Below are 21,376 nucleotides of genomic sequence, written 5' to 3'. Positions count from 1 at the left end.
TTGCTTTCTTCAGAGTCTGGAAAATACACTGGCTGAGAATCTAAAAAATGTAGACTTTCCAAGCTCTGGTTTCACTTTGCAGTCTCCTGGGAGTTTGATCAGCTGCATCTAGCCATTGCTACAAAGAGCCACAATCATGATTGGCCACATCTGCAAGTATCATTCTGGCAAAGCATTCTCCAAATGAGTATCATCCATGCCTTTGCTGTTATTAACTACCATTAAATCAGCTTTGACTTATGATAATGTTATGAAAGCGAGATCTCCAAGACACCCTGTCATCAGGTTCTACAAACTCAGGGCTATAACTTCCTTGATTTAATCTGTCACCCATAACATTGCCTTCCTCTTTTCCTAATGCCTCCCCCTTTAACAAAAATTAAAGTTTTATTCCTAATAGTTCATGTTGTTTCATGACAACGCTACGATATTCTCAGTTTGCGCGTTCTGGCTTCAAGGGAGACTTCAGGCTTGATTTACTTTAGAATCCATTCTTTGTATTTTTGTCATTCCATGGTATTTGTAGAACTCTCCTCCAGCACCACATTTCAGATGAATTAATTCTCTTCCACTCAGCTTTATCCAATTTTCACTGTTATATATAGAAACTGCAAATATTATGGCAATCTATGCCATACTCATTCCAAAATTATGGTCACAAAGCACATTGCTCCATAACAGTTCCTCCACATGAATGTAGGTTTTAGTCTTTACTGCTTTTTCATTTAGAGATCAGTTTTTTGGTGCAGAATACAAGTACATATTTAGATTGTGTCTTTGGCTAATGCTAAAGTTCAAACAACTCTTCAGTCCATTCATGGCCATTTCTTGTATTTATTTTGAACTATGTATCCATTTCAACGAAGCATGTATCCATTTCAACGAAGGTACTGGGCATCAATATATTGTGTTTCCATGCACAAATTAGACTCCTTGGAAGGGGCTTTATCCTGTGTTTCAGGCCCTTTTTACACTACCATATAAAATCCAGATTATCTGCTTTGTACTGGATTATATGATAGTGTAGACTCATATAATCCAGTTCAAAGCAGATAATGTAGATTTTCTGCTTTGATAATCTGGATTATATGGCAGTGTAGAAGGGGCCTCAGACTCACATGTATAAACAGAGAAAGCAAGAACAAGCTATTTAACTTTTATTGTGAACGTGTGTTGATGGGTCCACTGATCCGTGGAAAAGTGAAGTAACAATAATCCTTGAAAATCTGGAAATAAAACATTGATTTTTATAGCTATATTGTATTTGCCAACATAAACTAGAATGAATGACGCTCCTAATTGTTTTGGCTCACATGCTGAATCTATTGATTTTAGAGGAAGTTTCCTATCTTTGTCATTTTGCGGCACCATCAGAATGCTCATAGTTAGAGTATGTTAGTGTTATCTTTGTTTCAGCCGTGAATTTAGTAATGAGCCCAGAAACATCTCAGGACTGAATGGATTGCAAAAATTGTCTCTGATAGCCATGGAAAGACATTCCAGTTATTTGTGCTCAGTGAATTAAACCACAAGCCTTTAAAAAAAAACTATCATTCATTTAGGGTGGTTGTGTTTTTTTGTTTTTTTTTAAAAGAAACCTGTTCACTAATTATAATGGCAAAATCCTAAGAGACCAAAAAAGCTAAATAATAGGAGGGTGAGGGAGAGCTGAGGGGTGGGCGAAGGAATATACATGTAAACTTCGAAAGGGACACTACATTTCTAAAGGCCCAGCTCAACAATCAAGGGATAAGGCAGTAATTAGGCCTGATTATCATGCAAGGCAGCTCTGGTTAGATTGGAATGTAGCTGAAGAGACTGCAGAACTGGATGGATTGTTTGCAATGTTGGGAACGGACCCTTTGATGTCTGCATGGAAGCTGCCTTTCCGCCAACCCAGCACACTCAGTCGGAAAAATTGGTTGCAAATGCAGCATGTGATTTTGTACAACACAATCTATTGCTAGAAGAATTGTGGAAATGTGTGTGTATGACGTGGGGGATAATGCAAACATCTGGGACGGATGAGGGCTTTCTTCACAAGCTATAGAAGCTAACTTTTTGCCTCATTCTCATCCTTCCACAAAAGCACCTCTTTGCAGGCTATTCAGTTTCACAGATGAACTCGTCCAAATTGGCTTCATTGTAATGTTCAGATGCATGTTTCTTGTCGGAATCTAAAATAATTAAAACCAGATTCTATTAATGAGGTGGCCACGTGTGTATTGACTTTTACCCAGTGAGAACACCCACCACAAAAAAGATAACCAAAAGAACAAATTGTACATATGTACATATGCAGAGTTGAAAATATGTATTATAATTTAAATAGATATCGAATACCAGTACCTCTTCATACCATGGGAAGGCTGTGACTTGCTGATCAATAGGTCTGTTCAGTTAAGTACCCAAGCACGAGATTTTTGACAGTCAAGCTTCTTCTTATGTTTTTTCATAACCTTTAAACTGGACTTTGTGAGACAGCATAGTCTCCAAATGTCTCAATTTGACAGGGACAACTTCAGTTAGGCCCCTTCTACACTGTCCTTATATCCCAGGATCTGATCCCAGATTATTTGCTTTGAACTGGATTATATGAGTCTACACTGCCAGATATTCTGAGATAACCAGATAATCTGAGATCAAATCCTGGGATATAGGGCAGTGTGGAAGGGGCCTTAATCTTCCGTCATCCCATTTTTCAGCTACTTTAAAATGTCCCAGTATTTCTTTCCCTTTCCCCCTTTATCCCCAGCTTATTTCAGTTGTTGCATTGATCAAAGTGCAAAAGTAATGTGTTTATTAATAACTTGGTAGTAGGTGGGAGATAAAAGGAGGGGGCTTCCCAGTAAACTCAGGGCAAAGCAAATTGCTACCGCTTCATCAAGCTCCTCGGTTCTTCCCCTTTTGGTGCTTTGATCATGCTTTTTATAGTTGCCTGGCCACATGCCGCCATTTTCGCCTGTGAAATGCCCTGTAAACAGAATACCTTCAAATTGTAATCTTCTGTAACATAGGAATTAAGACTACCCTACCAGTAAAGAATTATTGTTTAGTTAAATAATTTTAGATCCCAGATTTATTAGTCTTATGCTGGATCTTTTCTTTAGAACATTATGCATATTTCTTGACTGAAGCTCAACATATCATAAACCATTTCACTTGTTTTGCTTCTGTTCCCCCATGCACGTCCTTTTGCATAGGATGTGTTCCTCTGCCCTCAAGGCTTTCCTGGATGCACCACTGCAGTCAGGGTTCAGCAAATGAGGGCAATCCCAGTGACAGAGTTATTAATTGATGGGAGAAACCCCTGCTGCTTCCTGGCAGTGTAACTGATGTCAGAAAGGAGCAATAATCAGCATGGATCCCTCTTGTTTTCCTAATTCATGCTTTAATGAACAACTAGACATGAGGACAGGAATTTGATACGAAGTCCCATTAGCAACACTCTGCTTTCCCATGTATGTGTTGACTGCATTGTCCATGAGCAACCAGGGATTCACTATGTGTGTGAGCAAATAGGGAGCTGGGGGAAATTGTCATCTATATTGTACATGTTTGGAATGAATGTACAAGAGAATCCAAAGTATTGTTGCCGGGCACAGACCCCCCCCCCCCCCCAGAGTAAAAATATATTAAATTCCATTGCGGGGACCGCGGCGGAGACGAGCCACAGCTAGCGAGGACCTTTTATTTGGCCATTTTCCCGTTTGCAAACGTTTAAAGGTCTGGAGGAGCTCGGCAGCAGCTAACATCACCCAGGATACTTTTTGAAACAATCTTTCCCCATTTTTAGTTATATTGTTTCCCTAACCCTAAATAAATGTGCACCTTGGTGTGTTGTCCTCTACTTTTGCCTCCTTTGAATCTTTCTCTTCCACTTTTACCCTTCAGAGCCGGCCCTGGTGGCGACATGGGCCACATGGCCCTCGCGGCCCTCCAACGTCCCTTGCAACAGGACTCATTTTCCTTCTTTCCCCAAACTAACCACCTTCGCACCTCCCTGAATCTCCGCTAACCTCCCACTTCCGTGGGTGCCCTGGTTGCCTTGGTAGGAGCCCTGGCATCTGCAGATCTTTATTTCTCCCCTTTCTAATATGTATATTTAATATAGAATTCTCTCTCTCCCATTTTCCTTGCATCCAGTTAGCCCTTGCCTCTGAGAACCCCATGCTAACTCTAACCTCCCCTGTAGATCCTGAGACCTACCCAACCACAGGTTTCCCCCAGGTATCCATGGATCTCTTGTGTATGTCTTCCCTTCCCATGGGTGCCCAGCTATCCATCCACAATATTTTCCTTGGCATCTATGGACCTTTTTATGTGTATATTTACTATATTATATTTTATGTCTCAATATAAACTCCTTTTGGAGTATATATGCCACTGACCAGGTCCTTGTGGTGACCTTTCGCCTACATCTCCCGACCCAGGGAGTCTATTCAGCCATCTTCCTGGGGTTCATATACATAAGAAGGATTCAATCACACATCATCTTTGGGCCAGCCTATCTCTACTGATCCCATAGACTCTTGACTGGGTGAAGGATGACAGGATTCATCTGCAGGGCCACCCGTCCTTTGTCCCAGTCATCTGGACATTACTGCCATTCATCACATGGCATGACTACCAGTACGCCAGGAGGTCATGCCCCGTTCTCCAACAATGACACTTCCCCATTTGCAGGAACAGACCACTTAATACTATCAGCATGGACAACAGTCCTATTTTGGACTCAGTGGACAGCAGAATCTGCATTGGAAGCAGGGAACACTCTACTATTGGCTGGTGAGTGCCGCAGTCCCACCTCTGCAGGGAATCCTCTCAATTGAGCTCAGCCAATCACTGCGAAGCATGCTTGAGCTGAGGTGGGAGAGGGAAAATCAAGAATTTCTGTCTATAAAAATATCTGTTTTTGTACTGTACGAGCTGGCATCACTTTCAGCTGATTGAATAAAATATCTCGGTGGCTTCTTCTTCAACTTGGTGAGATTTCTTAATTTGGGAACATTGGGTTAGCTTCTTCATCTCGCTAGGTGCACGGATCCACAATCGGCCCACTGTCAGTACTGGCCACCTGCTTAGCAGGACTCAGTATCTGCACTTCAGGTTTCACTATCCATGGCCTGGGTCTCACTATCTGTGACCGCTTTAAATTGCTCTATTTCAGTATCACTGTGTAAAAAGAACCCTAAAGAAGGTGCTAAAATGAACTGTACTAGTTAAGGAGGAACTGATATCCTTGGCAGCCAGAATTTGTAACTTGAGGTGAGGGTGAGAGGAGGGATGTTTGATGATATCAACAAGGAAAGTAGGTTACTCTAAACAAATAGGTAGCATGCTGGAAAGCCTTCTTTACATCAGAGGCAGTCTAATTGCTGAAAGCTGAATTTTGAGGAAGAAGTAAAGCAAAGAAACTCTTAAATGAAAATATTATGTAAAAAGATATTGTTATACACAAGCAATTATATTTGGAAATATAACTAAGCAACACACTTTCTTCCTAAGTAGGATATATTACAATGTAGCCTTTGCTATTCCAGGGAGGGCTCAACTACAATAATTATCTTAAATATTGTATGTTGTGCTCATTAGTGTTTGGTCATTTATATACTTCTGACTGATCATTCCTACAGGGTACTCAGCTACACAGAAATCATAGTAGTCCAATTTTGCTTAATTATTTCATCCTAAGTCTCAACCTTCTCTTTCCACGTTTCCATGGTCCATGCAGATAGGTACACAATAAGAGTTGTAGTTTCTCAAACAGCAAGTTTCAGTGTCATTTAAAACTTTATACCAAACAGCTTGAATAGATCCTAGAAAAGAACTGATTGCCAATCCAGGCTTTTCTTGATAATAATGAGATGAGCACAATGCAGTCCACTAGTTAGCAACCTAGCTGTCACATTTTGCACCTATGAAGCTTTTAGACATTCTTCAGAGTGAGTCCTTTGCAGAATACAGAGCAATAATCCTAATGTAATCAGTGCTGCCAGATAAGACTGATTCAGGAATAGTCACAGAGAGTGACTTAACATAGTTTTGGAAATGCAGTCTTTTCTACTGAAGATTTAAGAAGCAGTTGCATAGAAACAAGGAGACTCCCAGTCTATAGACCTGATCTTTGAAAGGGGGGTACAACATCTTCCAGAAAACATTCAACCCTTCTGAGTTTCAGAAAAAAGATAAAGACCTGGCTTTGCGAACAAGCGTTTAATGAATGAATTATGATGGCTTTAACTTGGTCCGGACTAAGGTTTACGTGCAAGGTTTATGTGGACGAATGGATCAAGTATTTTATTATACTGTTTTAAATGTATTTATGGGATTGTTTTAAATTGATTGTTTTATATTGCTATGTTTTATTTTTCTACTGTATTGTGAGCCGCCCTGAGTCCCTTCGGGTGAGAAGGGCGGCATATAAATGATGGAAATAAATAAATAAATAAATAAACCCCAGTCCAGAAGCACTTTTACCCAACCACACTTCCTTCTTACCAGGGCTTCATTTCATATTGTAGATTATCAGCCAGTACTTTATTATGACCAGAAAGTGATGAAGCACGTTGCCTACTTCTTTGGAGTTGGGCAAGAAATAATCATGAACAAATTAATACCACCTCATTCCGAAACTTTGATTAATATCTTACAGTGGTTTAAAGTTATATCAATAACATAGAGGTAGATAATCGAGGCACAAAAGACCAAAAGCTTTGGTGCCCAACAGAAATCCTGCCCATATTCTTGGTGTCTTCAAGCTGAAAAAAAACAAGGCAAGAAGATACACCATAGGTTAAGGTGACTTGAAGGCCATTACCAGCAACAAAAGACTTGCCAAGTATGAATCCATCTGACCTGTTTGAATATTAGAATCCAAACTGAAGCCAACTTGAGTAATTTCATCAGCAAAGAAGAAAGCAAATAATTTCCAGTAATAAGATGTTGTTCTGGCTATTCCTTTCCAGCATCTTGATGGAGAAGCATTGTATTGTCCATCTATTCCGCATGAATGTGAATAAGCTTTCTTTTGCAACCTTCTCCACCATGTAATACATCTCCAAATGGATTCAGTGGTCTGTCTTTTGTCTGATATTTTCTCATCAGCATGCTAGTGATCATCCAAATTTGCCTCCAGTTTGAATCCTATGTGGACACTCTTTAGAACATGTTTACACAATCAGGGATATATCAAATGATGTGCCATAGTGATTTAGGTTGGGTTTTTAAAATTTGCAATGAGCAGAGGAGAAAGGGAGACAGGAGAAATAAGTAAAGTAGAGTCTCGCTTATCCAACCTTCGTTTATCCAACGTTCTGTATTCTCCAACACAGTCTGCCTTTTAGTAATCAGTGTTTTTGTAGTTAATGTTTTCAATACATTGCGATGTTTTGGTGCTAAATTCATAAATACAGTAATTACTACATAACGTTACTGTGTATTGAACTGCTTTTTCTGTCAATTTGTTGTAAAACATGATGTTTTGGTGCTTAATTTAAAAAATCATAACGTAATTTGAAGTTTAATAGGCTTTTTATTAATTCCTCCTTATTATCCAGCATTTTCGCTTATCCAACGTTCTGCTGGCCCGTTTATGTTGAATAAGCAAGTCTCTACTGTACATCAGAAAGTGGCCACAGAGAAAGAGAGAGGGAAAGACCAAAGTTACTTTTGAGATGAACAGCTCCAAGCACTAACAATCAAAAGACACTGTAGAATCATTTCATCCTCCCTTCTTGGTGGATTTTGTTTGGTAAAAAATCTATGGAAGAAACAGTGGGAAAAGACCAGAGGGCTACAAATGGAAACCCAGAATATCAAAGCAAATAATCCACAATATCTGCTTTGAACTGGATTATCTGAGTCCACACTGCCAGTTCAATAATCCAGTTCAATGTGGATTTTATACAGCTGTGTGGAAGGGGACATAGAGAGCTTTGTCTAAACAATAATGTTTATATGGCTGTGTGGAAGGGCCCTATGCCTCCCTTTCCAAAGAATTATAGGAACAATTGGGCAGTTTGCAAAAAAGAAACAAAACCCAAAGCCTAACATTGAACCATCCTAAGATGATAACTATTAGGCTTGCTCAAATAATTCGTTTTCCCCGTTAACCGTTATTAATTCGTTATTTTCGTTTGTTTTGAAGCAATTTTGAAGCATTGGTTGTCACACGTCTGGATATCGCGGTTTCGAATCGCGAGAGGCCGTTTTTCGTTATGTCGTCGTTTTTTTCGTTAGGAAAAAAAAGCTTTTGCAAAGCACCCAAACTCCCACCATTCAGGCCCTTCCCTTTTGCCCCTCAGCAAAAGGGGCATCACGGGCTCAGCCAATGGGAGGGGGCGAGGGGGAAGGAGGCCGAGGAGGAGGAGGAAGACGGAGGGGGGAAATGGCCGCCGCCGCCTCGCCTCAGCAGCTGATAATAATTTATTATTATTACCTCCCAAGGGTGATCTCCCAATAGCCTACCGAGGAAGGACTGGGCCAGGTTTCTGTCTTCGGGAGGGAGGCTCTCGCGTGTCAGCGCCCAGGAAGGCGAGGCCCGCACGTCGGAAAGGAGGCGCGTCCACGTGTCTTTCCTTTCTTCTTCCAGGAGGGAAGGAGGGGGAGAGGGAGGTCCCCCCTTGGTTGCCCTCTTTCCCTCCCGAAGTGGCTCTTGAAAATGGGGCGCTTTTCCCCTTCCCCTCCCGCCCTTCCCGCGACCTTCCCCAAGGTCTCCCCCGAAGAGCCCACCGACCTTTCCTTTCCTTCGGGCGGCGTCCTCTCCTCCTCTTCCTCGGAAGCCTTGCGGGGAGGATGGGGCTGGGAGGGAGGGAGGGTCGCTTAGGAGGCGGAAGGCGAAGGCGGGCGAGGGGCGCGGGCGGCGCTGCTCATGCCTCCCTCACTGCCTGCCTCTGCTTCTCCCTCTGCCGCCCCCTCCTCCGCTTCCTCCGCCTCCTCCTCGCAAGGCGCATCCAGGCGGGCGGAGGCGGCGGATCGAGACCCCTTCCCCTCTGCTTCGTCCTCCTCCGGCGGCTGTCCTCCCTTCGCTTGCTCGCCCTTCCCTGCCTGCCAGGCCTGATACTCAGAGGTTTTGACGTCTGTGCGAAGCTAGGCAAGTGGGGTTTATATATCTGTGGAAGGTCCAGGGTGGGAGAAAGAACTCTTGTCTGTGGGAGGCAAGTGTGACTGTTGCAATTGGTCACCTTGATTAGCATTGAATAGCCTTGCAGCTTCAAAGCCTGGCTGCTTCCTACCTGGGGGAATCCTTTGTTGGGAGGTATTAGCTGGCCCTGATTGTTTCCTGTCTGGAATTCCCATTTTCTGGGTGTTTCTGGGAAGGTAATGGCACTCCATGTAGTCATGCCGGCCACATGACCTTGGAGGTGTCTATGGACAACACTGGCTCTTGGGCTTAGAAATGGAGATGAGCACCAACCCCCAGAGTCAGACATGACTGAACTTAACGTCAAGGGATACCTTTACCTTTACCTATACACACACACACATTATGCAGGGACTATATATTATATATATACACAGTATATATCACACACACACCAATTTAACAAAGTTTCAGCCACAAAAACAAAGTTTCTGAAGTAGAACAATGACTTTCACAGTAAAGACAACCCAATTTAACAGGAAATAAGACTTTCAAACCAGGAACAGATTTCTGCAATTATTAAAAAATGGTTTATTATAAAAGCTATGAAAATTCGCCAAAAATCAGAGGATAAGGGAAACGTTCCAAATTTTGGTGAGCTATCAGTTTTAAATGTGTTCTACCACTGTACCAAGTTGGAAGAAGATCACTCAAAAAATGAGGGTGGGAGAGTCCTGTAAAGTCCTCTCCCTCTGTGCTGTTTTTGGGAATTGCGCATGCGCGTCCGCCATTAACGAATTAATTTAGAAAATAACGAATTTTCGTTAATTTCGAAAATTTTTGGGGGCCAAATTCGTAAATAGCAACAAAAACGAAAAACTGCCCCCTCTAGTTTTGAAACGAGTTTAGAATCAAATTTTTCATGGATCGATCAAGCCTAGTAACTATGTAACTATAATTGGCCCCCTCCTTACTGGCTTTTTAATCACAAATCAAAACTTTTTGTGGAGCCAGGCCTTCCAAGATGAATGATAAATGCTAGTAACATTTATCTCTGAATGCTTTATTGGTCCCGACAACTGCAACATCTTCTATATATATAAAAGAGTGATGGCATCATGGCAACTCACAAAACAACAAAAGTACAGGCCCCCCAACCTCAAAATTTGACAACACAACCCATCATTCACGCCTCTAGGTTGATACAACAAAAAGAAAAGAAAAACAAAGTCCTAATTAGAGGGAGAGCAATAATTTTTTTTATCCAATTGCTGCCAGTTTAGAGGGCTAATCTCTGCCCACTTGGTTGCCTAGCAACCAAGGGACAGCCAGGTTTCAGTTAGGGGACAGGCAGATTTAGGCCTCACTTAGGTCTCTTCCACAGATTATCTAATTTGCACTGGATTATATGGCAGTGTAGACTCAAGGCCCTTCTACACAGCTATATAACCCATTTATAATCTTATATTATCTGCTTTGAACTGGATTATCTTGACTCCACACTGCCATATAATCCACTTCAGTGTGCATTTTATACAGCTGCGAAGAAGGGGCCTCATATAATCCAGTTCTAAGCAGATAATATAAAATTAGAAATATACAGTAGAGTCTCACTTATCCAACGTAAACAGGCCAGCAGGATTAGTGAATATGTTGGATAATAAGAAGGGATTCAGGAAAAGCCAATTAAACGTCAAATTAGGTAATCGTTATACAAATTAAGCACCAAAACATCATATTATACAACAAATTTGACAGAAAAAGTAGTTTCATGCGCAGTAATGCTATGTAGTAATTACAGTAGAGTCTCACTTATCCAACACTCGCTTATCCAACGTTCTGGATTATTCAACGCATTTTTGTAGTCAATGCTTTCAAAATATGATATTTTGGTGCTAAATTCATAAATACAGTAATTACTATATAGCATTACTGTGTATTGAACTACTTTTTCTGACAAATTTGTTGTCTAACATGATGTTTTGGTGCTTCATTTATAAAATCATAACCTAATTTGATGTTTAATAGGGTTATCCTTAATTCCTCCTTATTATCCAACATATTCGCTTATCCAACGTTCTGCCGGCCTGTTTATGTTGGATAAGTGAGACTCTACTGTACTGTATTTACAAATTTACTACTAAAATATCACAATGAATTTAAAACACTGACTACAAAAACATTGATTATGAAAAGGCAGACTGCGTTGGATAATCCAGAACATTGTATAAGCGAATGTTGGATAAGTGAGATTCTTCTTTAATATGAAATAATTACTGGGATAGAATAATGCAGAACAATATAATCTCTAAAACCAGGACAGTAAATAAACAGGGGAATTCCACACAGGAAGCAATCAGGGCCAGCTAACACCTCCCAACAAAGTATTCCCATCATCAAAATCAGGCAAATCCTGTTTTCTCAGGGCCACAGACAGTAGAAGCACATAAAATATCGCAAACAATACCACTCTGAAAACAAGGGAATTCCAGACAGGAAACAATCAGGGCCAGCTAACACCTCCCAACAAAAAATTCACTCAGGGAGGAAACAGCCAGGCTTTAAAGCTGCAAGGCCATTACATCCTAATCATTTTTCCTAATTGCAGCATTCATACTTCCCTTCAACAGACAAAAAAAAACAATCAGAAATATTGTATATTCACAACCTTTAGGAAATAATATCCCCTGATGGCGCAGCGTGTTAAAGCGCTGAGCTGCTGAACTTCTGGACTGAAAGGCCGCAGGTTTGAATTGGGGGAGCGGAGAGAGCCCCCACTGTTAGCCCCAGCTTCTGCCAACCCAGAAGTTCAAAAACATGCAAATGTGAGTGCATCAATAGGTACTGCTCCGGCGGGAAGGTAACGCCGCTCCATGCAGTCATCCCACATGACCTTGGAGGAGTCTATGGACAACGCCGGCTCTTCGGCTTAGAAATGGAGATGAGCACCAACCCCCAGAGTCAGACATGACTGGACTTAATGTCAGGGGAAAACCTTTACCTTAACTACCACCAATTCCTCAATATTTTATTTCCCATACCACCAGACTTCGCCACAGCAACGCGTGGCCGGGCACAGCTAGTGGCCTTATAAAAATGGAGTGTCTTAGGAGTTGTACCACTTATTTTTGCAAATAACCTCAGTGACCTGAGGTTAGGAAAAATTTTAATGGTAGTTGTTGTAAGGTATTAATTGTTATATATGGGGCGTTCAAGTGGGGTTATTTCTTTAAATTGGTGTATGATGTTTTCGTTAATTATGTGTTTTATGTATTGCTTTATATGTATTTGTGTTTTTTAAACTTTTGTACACTGCTTTGAATCCCACTCATGGAGAAAAGTGGGATAGAAAGGAATAAATACTACTACTGCTACTGCTACTGCTAATAATAATAATAATAATAATAATAATAATAATAATAATAATAATAATAATAATAATAAAACTGAAGAGATACACAAGGAAGATAATGACCTCCTTTTCTGATTTCTTGATTGGATTATCTAGATGGCTAGTGAAAGGGGACAGTTACACTGGAATTTATTTCCAATTATATGGAAATATATTTTAAAGACAAGCCTAAGGGAAATGGGATGAGAGAGCAGATCCTCAATCACTCTCAAAACCCTATTAATTTATGTTGGACAGGATAAGCAACAGAGTACTTTCTGTACTTGGTTTAGAAAAAGAAACCATGATCAGTAGAAGTGCTATGGATTCATCAACCCCAAAGCCACTCCCCCCCTTTTCCTAGAATATTTCTTTCAAGTGGAAATACAATTGGTGTAGAAATGTGCTAGTACTAGAGCAGTGGTTCTCAACTTGAGGGTTCCCAGGTATTTTGGCCTACAACTCCCAGAAAGTTTACCAGCAGTTAGAATTTCTGGGAGTTGAAGGCCAAAACATCTGGGGGCCCACAGGCTGAGAACCACTGGACTAGAGCCTCTTGGAGTACCACCTATTGAAACTCCCCTGTGATGGTTGGAGGCTTGTCTAACCCATCCAACCCCTGACAGTGCCAACAAAGATTGAAAGCATTATTAACTCAGGCTGTGTGTGTGTGTGTGTATCCCTTGAAAATATAAGGACCTAGCCCCAGTAATGCAGATCTTCAGTGAACAATAGGAATTTAAAATAAGATTTGCATCCATTTATCTTTAAATGTGGAATGTCAGGAGGGTTGCAGTGATTTCTATTTAACCCATTTGCAAAGCCAAAGGCAAACATCAGTATTCAGGAAAGATGTGCCATTGGGGCAGTTACCAGCATAATTTGTACTAAACAGGTTACTGTAGAGATGCATCTAAAACTAATGGCTGCAACGAAGGCAATGCCCACAAGTACTAAGGCCTTGGGGTACACAGATTTGTGCTCTTCTGGTTGCAAGATCAATCTAACAGCACGTCCTTCGGCACAGCTCAATGCTACTCACCAAGAATTCACCCTCATCCCTTGCGCTCTTGGAAGCACCACAGCATGTTGACACAAATCAGTTTCGACATATAGATCATGGAAACAGTCAGACAGCTTTCAGTTGATTGTATATCCCCGCAGGTCAGATGATGCATGTTAATAGGGCCGCTTTGTCTAGTGTTTGTAAACAGAGAAGATTAGTTCGAGGGCTGCCAGTTTTGCCATGGGTTTAAACAAATTCAGGAATAATCCATTCACAGAACAGAGTGCAGGCTTCTTAGTGCGGATTCACATGACTGCTGAGCACTAGGAAGCTGGGCCCTTTTAAATAGCAGCTTGCAGTTTGCTTGAGGTAACCAGGTCATGTGAGGCCCAGTGTGCGAGGATGTACCTCACGGTAAATGTGGGCCAACCGTGAAGCCCTCTCTTGACCCGTTCACCAAGCCCAAGTCTGAGATCTAAGCAGATAGCAAAACAAACAATCCAATCAAGCAAGGAGGCTGGTAATCAGCTGCAAACAGAAAAGAAAACAAAAACTCCGTCAGCAGGGAAGCACACGTCAGGAAATAAATGTTCTTCAACAAGCACTTCACACTCCAATTTTTTGTCAGACGAATATGGGCTTTCCCCCACCCCCCACCCCACTTTTTCCTGTTGCTGTTAATAAAAGGTGAATATGTTACAGCCGGGTGGCATTTAATGTTTTCTTTGATTTAATTTAGTTGGGTAAAAGAAAGGGATAAGAGCAAAATCATTGCATTTGGTAGAGCAGGACAACCACCTCAGGTAGTAGATGCTAGGCAGAGAAAGAGCAAGCAGTGGCTGCCATTGAGTTGCCTGCTCTTTCTCTCCTCCATTATCATCCCTCACTCTTGGAAAACAGAGTTAAACTAGCCTGCAGCATCAGACATGGTAGACATGGCTTCGAGCTGTTGGAATGGGTTGAAAGCACCTTAAATTATTCCGCTGACAAAGATAAACCATTCCATCCCCTATAAAAGACCATGACCTCTTGGATTAAAATGCTAATAGCAAAGACCTTGGACTCAGGTAGACGTTAGCCTCTGGGAAGCCATCTATGCTACACAATTGTAGCCTAATTATTCCACTTAACTGCCATGATTTCATCCTGTAGAAATCCTGTGGTTGTCGTTTGATGAGGCAATACAGCTCTCAGGTTTGGGATTCCAAACAACCCTCTCTAAATGGCAATTAATATAGAATAATAGCGCTATAATTGGGTAGTGTGAACAAGTTCCTGGCCTACATACCACAACCTAGGGGTGGCTAGCTATTTCCAACGGACTCCTTAAAGCAGCTTTTGGCAAGGTGACCCAAGGAAGACTACCACTGATAAACAATTAGATGAGACATGAAATTGATGGAGTAGAATATTCTGAACTCTTCTGTTCATTTATGAGAAAGACTGTCATGCCCTAAATCATGGTTCAGATTACAGACATGCCAAGAAAATTATTCAGATACTTTATCCTGAATATGCTGCCTGAGCGTTAAGGAGCCTAGTGTGATCAAACTTGGAGAGATAAGGATGGACCCTTAGTTACTTGCTTTGGTAAATTTGCTAAGCACCTTGAGGAGAAAGTCATTTCTATTTGCTCTGAACTTGATACCACAATTCTAGCTTTCCAACTGATCACGTTTCTTGGGATCAATTTCAGTTGTTGCCATCTCATGATGAGAACAAGAAACATGAATCATTTCATCCCACTATTTGTAAGCATGTCCCTTGCCCATCTGGACTGATAAGTTCCATCAGAACTGGACATTGGTGTAACATATATGTAACAAAACAATAGATCCAGCTGTTAGTCTCTATTGATGTAGATCCATTGAATCAACGAGAACCAATCTTTATATGAAATCTACTGATTAAAGGGGTTTAATCAACTTGGAACTGAAAGCTGAATTTAGTCCAGGTGTGGGTTTTATGAAGCTCACCAGATATTAGTAAACTGTATGTCCTCTGAGCATCACCAGGCATTGCTGATGGGAGGTGCAATCCAACAACATATAGAGGATGTCATTATTCCCACCCTTGATTTAGCTCAATGAAATAATAGAATGAGATGAAATATTCTATAGTGAGACAAGAAAAAAATCTTTTTTATCTAAGAATGGCGAGAAAAACCTGGTTGGATCAGGAGAAAGGTGGGAGCAAGACCAATATCCACCTGTCTAATTTGGTATATCCAGACTTTCATTAATCCGAACATATCTCCTCCTATGAGCCCATGAGAACTTTAAGATCGTCTGGGGAGGCCCTGCTCTAGGTCCCACCTGCCTCACAAGTGCGGTGGGAAGGAGGGACAGGGCCTTCTCGGTGGTGGCTCCTCGGCTGTGGAACTCCCTCCCCAGTGACATCCGGCAGGCTCCATCCCTTCTGAGTTTCAGAAAAAAGGTGAAGACCTGGCTTTGCGAACAAGCGTTTAATGAATGAATTATTATGGCTTTAACTCGGTCCGGACTAAGGTTTACGTGCAAGGTTTATGTGGACGAATGGATTAAGTATTTTATTATACTGTTTTAAATGCATTTATTGGATTGTTTTAAATTGATTGTTTTAATTGCTATGTTTATTTTTGTACTGTATACGGGCATCGAATTTGCCAGATTGTGAGCCGCCCTGAGTCCCTTCAGGTGAGAAGGGCGGCATATAAATGATGGAAATAAATAAATAATAAATAAATAAATAAATAAAATAATCCCACTGTTATTTTTATTATAATTACATTGTTTTTCATGGAGTTGTCATAAGTCAACAGGTGACCTGAAGGCACATAGACACACATATGGTATGTGCCATCAAGTTGCCTATCAATGTATGGCAACTCAATGCATCTCCTAGGGTTTTGCTAGGCAAGAATTACTCAGTTTGCCATTTCCTTCATCAGAAGTGAATCCTAAAGCATCTGTATTTATTGGCAGTATCCCATCCAAGTACTAACCAGGACTGACTCTGCTTAGTTTCCAGGATCAGAAGAATCTAAACACTTCAGAGTATTTTGGTCAGTGCTCTTTCACACTAAATATTGTCACCAGCAGACCCCAATAGGTGATTTGATTGTTTAAGAAAGATAGTAGTAAGTGAGAAAGTTAGTGAGGAAATTAGGTAGTGTTCCCCTGCTTTTTTTTTTTCCCGTGTCAGGAGCAACCAGAGTTGCTTCTGGAGTGAGAGAATTGGCCGTCTGCAAGGACGTTGCCCAGGGGGACGCTCGGATGTTTTGATGTTTTACCATCCTTGTGGGAAGCTTCTCTCATGTCCCCGCATGGAGCTGGAGCTGATAAAGGGAGCTCATCCGCGCTCTCCCCAGGTGGGATTCGAACCTGGCAGCCTTCAGGTCAGCAACCCAACCTTCAAGTCGCGCGGCTTTTATCCCCTAGGCCACCGGAGGCTCCCCTGCTTGTGAATAGTAGTTTGTCTGTTTCCTCACTGAACAGTCGGTGAATATGAAAACAGCATTTTGTTATAGGTATCTAGGAGCTCACCTAAATAGATTTTTGTACATACAAAACAAAGGTGGAGTATCTCTTTGCCATCCTTTCATCGTTGCCAAGTTTCCAGCAACAACACAAAGCTTACTAAGTAAATCCACATTAGATGAAGCAGGATGCCATCTATGAAAGCTTGTGCCAAATAAAACTTCTTGTCCTTTATGATACCACAAGACTAAGCAAAACATCTATTGTTTCTGCTGCAAAGACTAACACAATTATGGCCTTATAGGATTAGAGAGAACTTTTCAGCTCAAAAGAAGCATGATTCCAAAGTCAGGCAAGAGTGATTTTAAAATAATTACAAATTCCTTTTCTTTTTCCAATTGCCATTTGTCAGATGGAAAAACGAAACATGAGATTAGATGTTTTGAAAGACAAGTATATGACTTAATGAATGGAAAGGATACTTATTTTAGTGCCTGTTTTGTCACATGTACTCGGCTTATCCTAGCAGAATATGACTCACGTTTTATAGTTATGAAGATTTCAAAAGGATTGGTATGCATAACATCTACAGGTGTGACTCTCATCTCCCTTTGTCCTCCTTCACTTACAAAATTAAAAATAGACTGCTCAAACATTTGCGTCCTCTTGTATATGCATAGTATAGATTCTGAAATTGAGAACAGTGTTAAGAAAATGTTGTATCACAGTTCAAATTTCTTCAGAAATGTCTCATGAGATAATTTAACAATGAAATAATCAGCTCTCTCCACATTCACTGGAGTTAGGGGCATGGGGCTCATGTGAAAGTAAAAGAAGTTATGAATAGAAATGCTATCTTAACACTTCTCTAGAATTTTTAAGTGATCCAGCGTGACTCTGTGGTTGATGTATCCTGGAAGTTCACCATATATTCACATTGGAGGATCAGGACAGTCCTGAGAGGTGTTCTCTCTTGAAATCTCTTGGTCCTTCAGCATGACTGGATAAAGTTGACTATAGATTCACAGTGGAGGGCATAGAAATTCCTAAAAAGAACATTTTAAATGAAATCATCACTAATCAAATCTATCAAAACCACAAATGTGGAGGAATGGCTGTATCTGATTTTGGGTGACTCTGGAAAAATACTTACAGTACGTTTGTTACAGCTCAGCAAGAAGCCTGAACAAGCTCTGTATGGGTCTCTGTGAATTCAAACACAACAAGAAAACAACATTCATTAGCATTGAATATGAATCCCATCCAAGCTATTCGCTTCCTGGGTCTGTTTGGGATGCTGGATGCCTGTGGTCCCCAAATATTATTGGACTTCGGCTCTCATCCTCCCTGACCAGCATGGCTGGTGGTAAGAAACAAGGAGGAAGGTGACAGTTTGCTAACCCTGTTGTAAAATGATAACAAAAGTAGACAGATGCGCTTCATCTGTAATAATTTAGATATTCCTGGCATGAGCGCTTTGCTGTAAATGCTAAGAGACTGAGTAATCAGAACTCCATGACGGTAAATTATTTGTCTTATCTATGGAATTCTGCAAAGCATTTCATCCAGCGACTTCTGTGGAAAGATGCTGTGCTCAAAAATTCTCCACTGGGATTTTTTACTTGAGCTAAGAAAGGAGGAGGAGGTGAAGGGAGTTCAGCTGCCAAGATTTCCCTGCTGGTGTTTTCAGGAAGAGATGAAGTCATGACAGGATTAGCAGAGAAATTCAATCAAAGCTGACTTTACCATGGCAGCCAAACAGGTCGAGATTGTGCTGATGACGAAGACATTTGCTGCTATTCTCAGAAAGCTCCAAATGCTTGTTAATAACCATGCCATTTCTTTCACCGGAGTCTAGAATATTACGTGAATTCACATAAAATAGAAGGATGTTTCAATATCTACTTTATTTCCTAGTTGGAGTCAAGTGAATTTGTTTCCTAATTTCTTGCAATAGCTACAGCTTCATCTATATAATCACAATATACAGTAGAGCTGCAGTTATCCGAGATAAAGGGGCAGGCCCCATCTTGGATAACCGAACGGCTCGGATAGGCTGAGGGCTCACTGAGGGATGTCTCCCCGGATCTCCCTTGGCCGGGACCTTGCTGGAGGAGAGAGTTTCCTCCAGCAATGGCCTGGCCGAGGAAAACCCGCGGCACGCTTCTCGTTTCTCAGAGGGACGCCAGGCCATTGCTGGAGAAACACTTTCCTCTGGCAAGGGCCCGGCCTAGGGAGATCCGGGGAGATGTCCCTTGGCGAGCCCTCACCCATTGGGAGGCAGCAGTGCTCGTGGGCTGCTTCCCAAGGGGCAAGGGCTCGGTCCAGGGAGGCAGCCCATGAGTGCTGCTGCTGCACTTCCTCCTCTGGGCACTTCCTCCTCCCTCTCCCTCCCCTTCTCTCGAGCTCCCTTCGCACAAGAGAAGGAGAGGCGGGGGGCTTCCGGGGGGCTTCCTCCTCCCGCTCCCTCTCCTCTTGAGCTCCCTTCACTTGAGAGAAGGAGAAGTAGGGGTGCCCCGGGCAGCGCCTCCGATAAAGCGGATCTTGGTTAACCAGAACTCGGTTAACCGGGGCTCTACTGTATATAGCCCCTGGTGGTACAGCAGATTAAAACGCTGAACTGCTGAACTTGCTGACCAAAAGGTTGTCGGTTTGAATCCGGGGAGCAGGGTGAGCTCCCGCTGTTAGTCCTACCTTCTGCCAACCTAGCATATGAAAACATGCAAATGTGAGTAGATCAACAGATACTGCTCTGGTGGGAAGCTAATGGCACTCCATGCAGTCATGCCAGCCACATGACCTAGGAGTTGTCTACAGACAATGCCAGCTCTTCGGCTTAGAAATGGAGATGAGCATCAACCCCCAGAGTCCGACACGACTAGACAATGTCTAGAAGCTGGGGCCAATAACGGGAGCTTACCCCGCTCCATGGATTCAAACCTTTTGGTTTTAACCCGCTGCGCCATCAGGGGTTCCGATGCTAGTTAGGAGTTAATATTACATATAGTCAATTGCTGGCTTCTTTTCTTAATAACCATTTCTTGGATATATGAGGCACTGATACATTTCACTTTGAGTAAAAGTAATGAGGATGAAAAAATATTTTGCTTCAGTACTTCATAAGCCTTGCTAAATCTGACTAGCAATGAAAGGCCGTTTGCTTTTGTAATTTTCCCAACTCTCTTTAGTCTAGCATAGCCAAAGGGGTCTCTCCCACATTCACAGAGCTGATTTCTTTTGGGAAGGATGCCTCGCTGTCCCTGTCCTATCACCTCTCTGAAAGTTGTCTGAAAGGACTGGGATTGTTCTGCCCCAGGTAATGCATGTCTCAGGTACATCCTTTAGTGGCCCACTTTTTATTGCTACCGCTATGATTGTGCAAATGTAGGATAATAGAAGCACTAAAAATGGAACATATTAAACTGGTTTTCCTGAACTCTCACCTTTCAAATCTCCCTGATTTTGTAAAAGAAGTTGAGTGGATAAATCCATTTTCATTGCATGTATACCATTGCTTAAGGGGGAAAAGGAAGGGGCCCGAGGCTGTTAGGAATGGTGGGAGTCAAAATTCAAAACACCTGAAGGACCCAAGTTTGCCCAAACCTGGTTTATATTGTTTCATCTGTGTGCCACCAAGAAATCTCACACTAAGAAGCCAAATTAAAATATATTTTTATCTTACTAGAAGAAATAAATCTTAATATTACAGAAGATGCAAACCTGAAATCACCCCTTGCCACCTTTTTCTCCACTGCTGAACTTGTTCCCGGCATTTCTCTTGACAAAAAGTTACTAGTTTCACTTGTATTAATAGAGTTTCACTTTCAGATTACCAAAATAATTGGCTTCCCATAAACTGTGTTTGTTTTTCAAAACCAGCTGTTCCCCCTTGAGTTCACTTGAAACAAAATGTTGCAAAATGCTCTATTTTTTATTCACATATTTAAGTGTAATAAAAACAAGGAAAAAAACTTAATCTGACAACCTTCCCTTAAATCTGGCATGTTTGTTTGTCTTTTATCATTGTAGAACTGACAGGACACATAGTGCTTCTGAGAACAAGACAAAGGTTGCGGAAAGCTTTATTATCAGCAGTGCAAAACAGCCAAAGAAAACACTTTTTCTTGCTGCAATTACAAAAAATGTCTATACTGTACATAGTAAAATTCTAATTTAAATTTTTCTCAAAGCATTAGATTCCATCTGATCTTGGAAACCAATAGGGTTAAACCTGGTTAGTACCTGAATTTTTTTTAATCGTGTCAGAAGCAACTTAAGAACACACTGCAAGTCACTTCTGGTGTGAGAGAATTGGCTGTCTACAAAGACATTGCCCAGATGTATTACCATCCTGCTGGGAAACTTCTCTCATGTCCCTGCAAGCTAGAGCTGACAGACAGGTGCTCATCCCATCTCGCGGATTCAACCCGGCAACC

The 21,376-nt window shown here is 41.5% G+C and overlaps 1 long non-coding RNA gene across 1 annotated transcript; it reads right to left on the bottom strand.

The window, feature by feature from the left end:
- Positions 1-1,938: 1,938 nt before the first annotated feature.
- On the bottom strand, positions 1,939-20,752 carry LOC103280408 (uncharacterized). Its single transcript, XR_507328.3, has 5 exons — positions 20,661-20,752; positions 18,094-18,145; positions 17,482-17,986; positions 13,519-14,010; positions 1,939-2,177 (listed from the first exon to the last, which is right to left on the bottom strand). It is a non-coding gene; the product is annotated as an uncharacterized LOC103280408 (long non-coding RNA).
- Positions 20,753-21,376: the final 624 nt, after the last annotated feature.

The sequence above is a fragment of the Anolis carolinensis genome, chromosome 4, assembly GCF_035594765.1.
Source record: "Anolis carolinensis isolate JA03-04 chromosome 4, rAnoCar3.1.pri, whole genome shotgun sequence".
Classification (NCBI taxonomy): Eukaryota; Metazoa; Chordata; class Lepidosauria; order Squamata; family Dactyloidae; genus Anolis; species Anolis carolinensis.
Note: the sequence above shows the minus strand (reverse complement) of the source record. Positions and strands in the feature narration are given on the sequence as shown.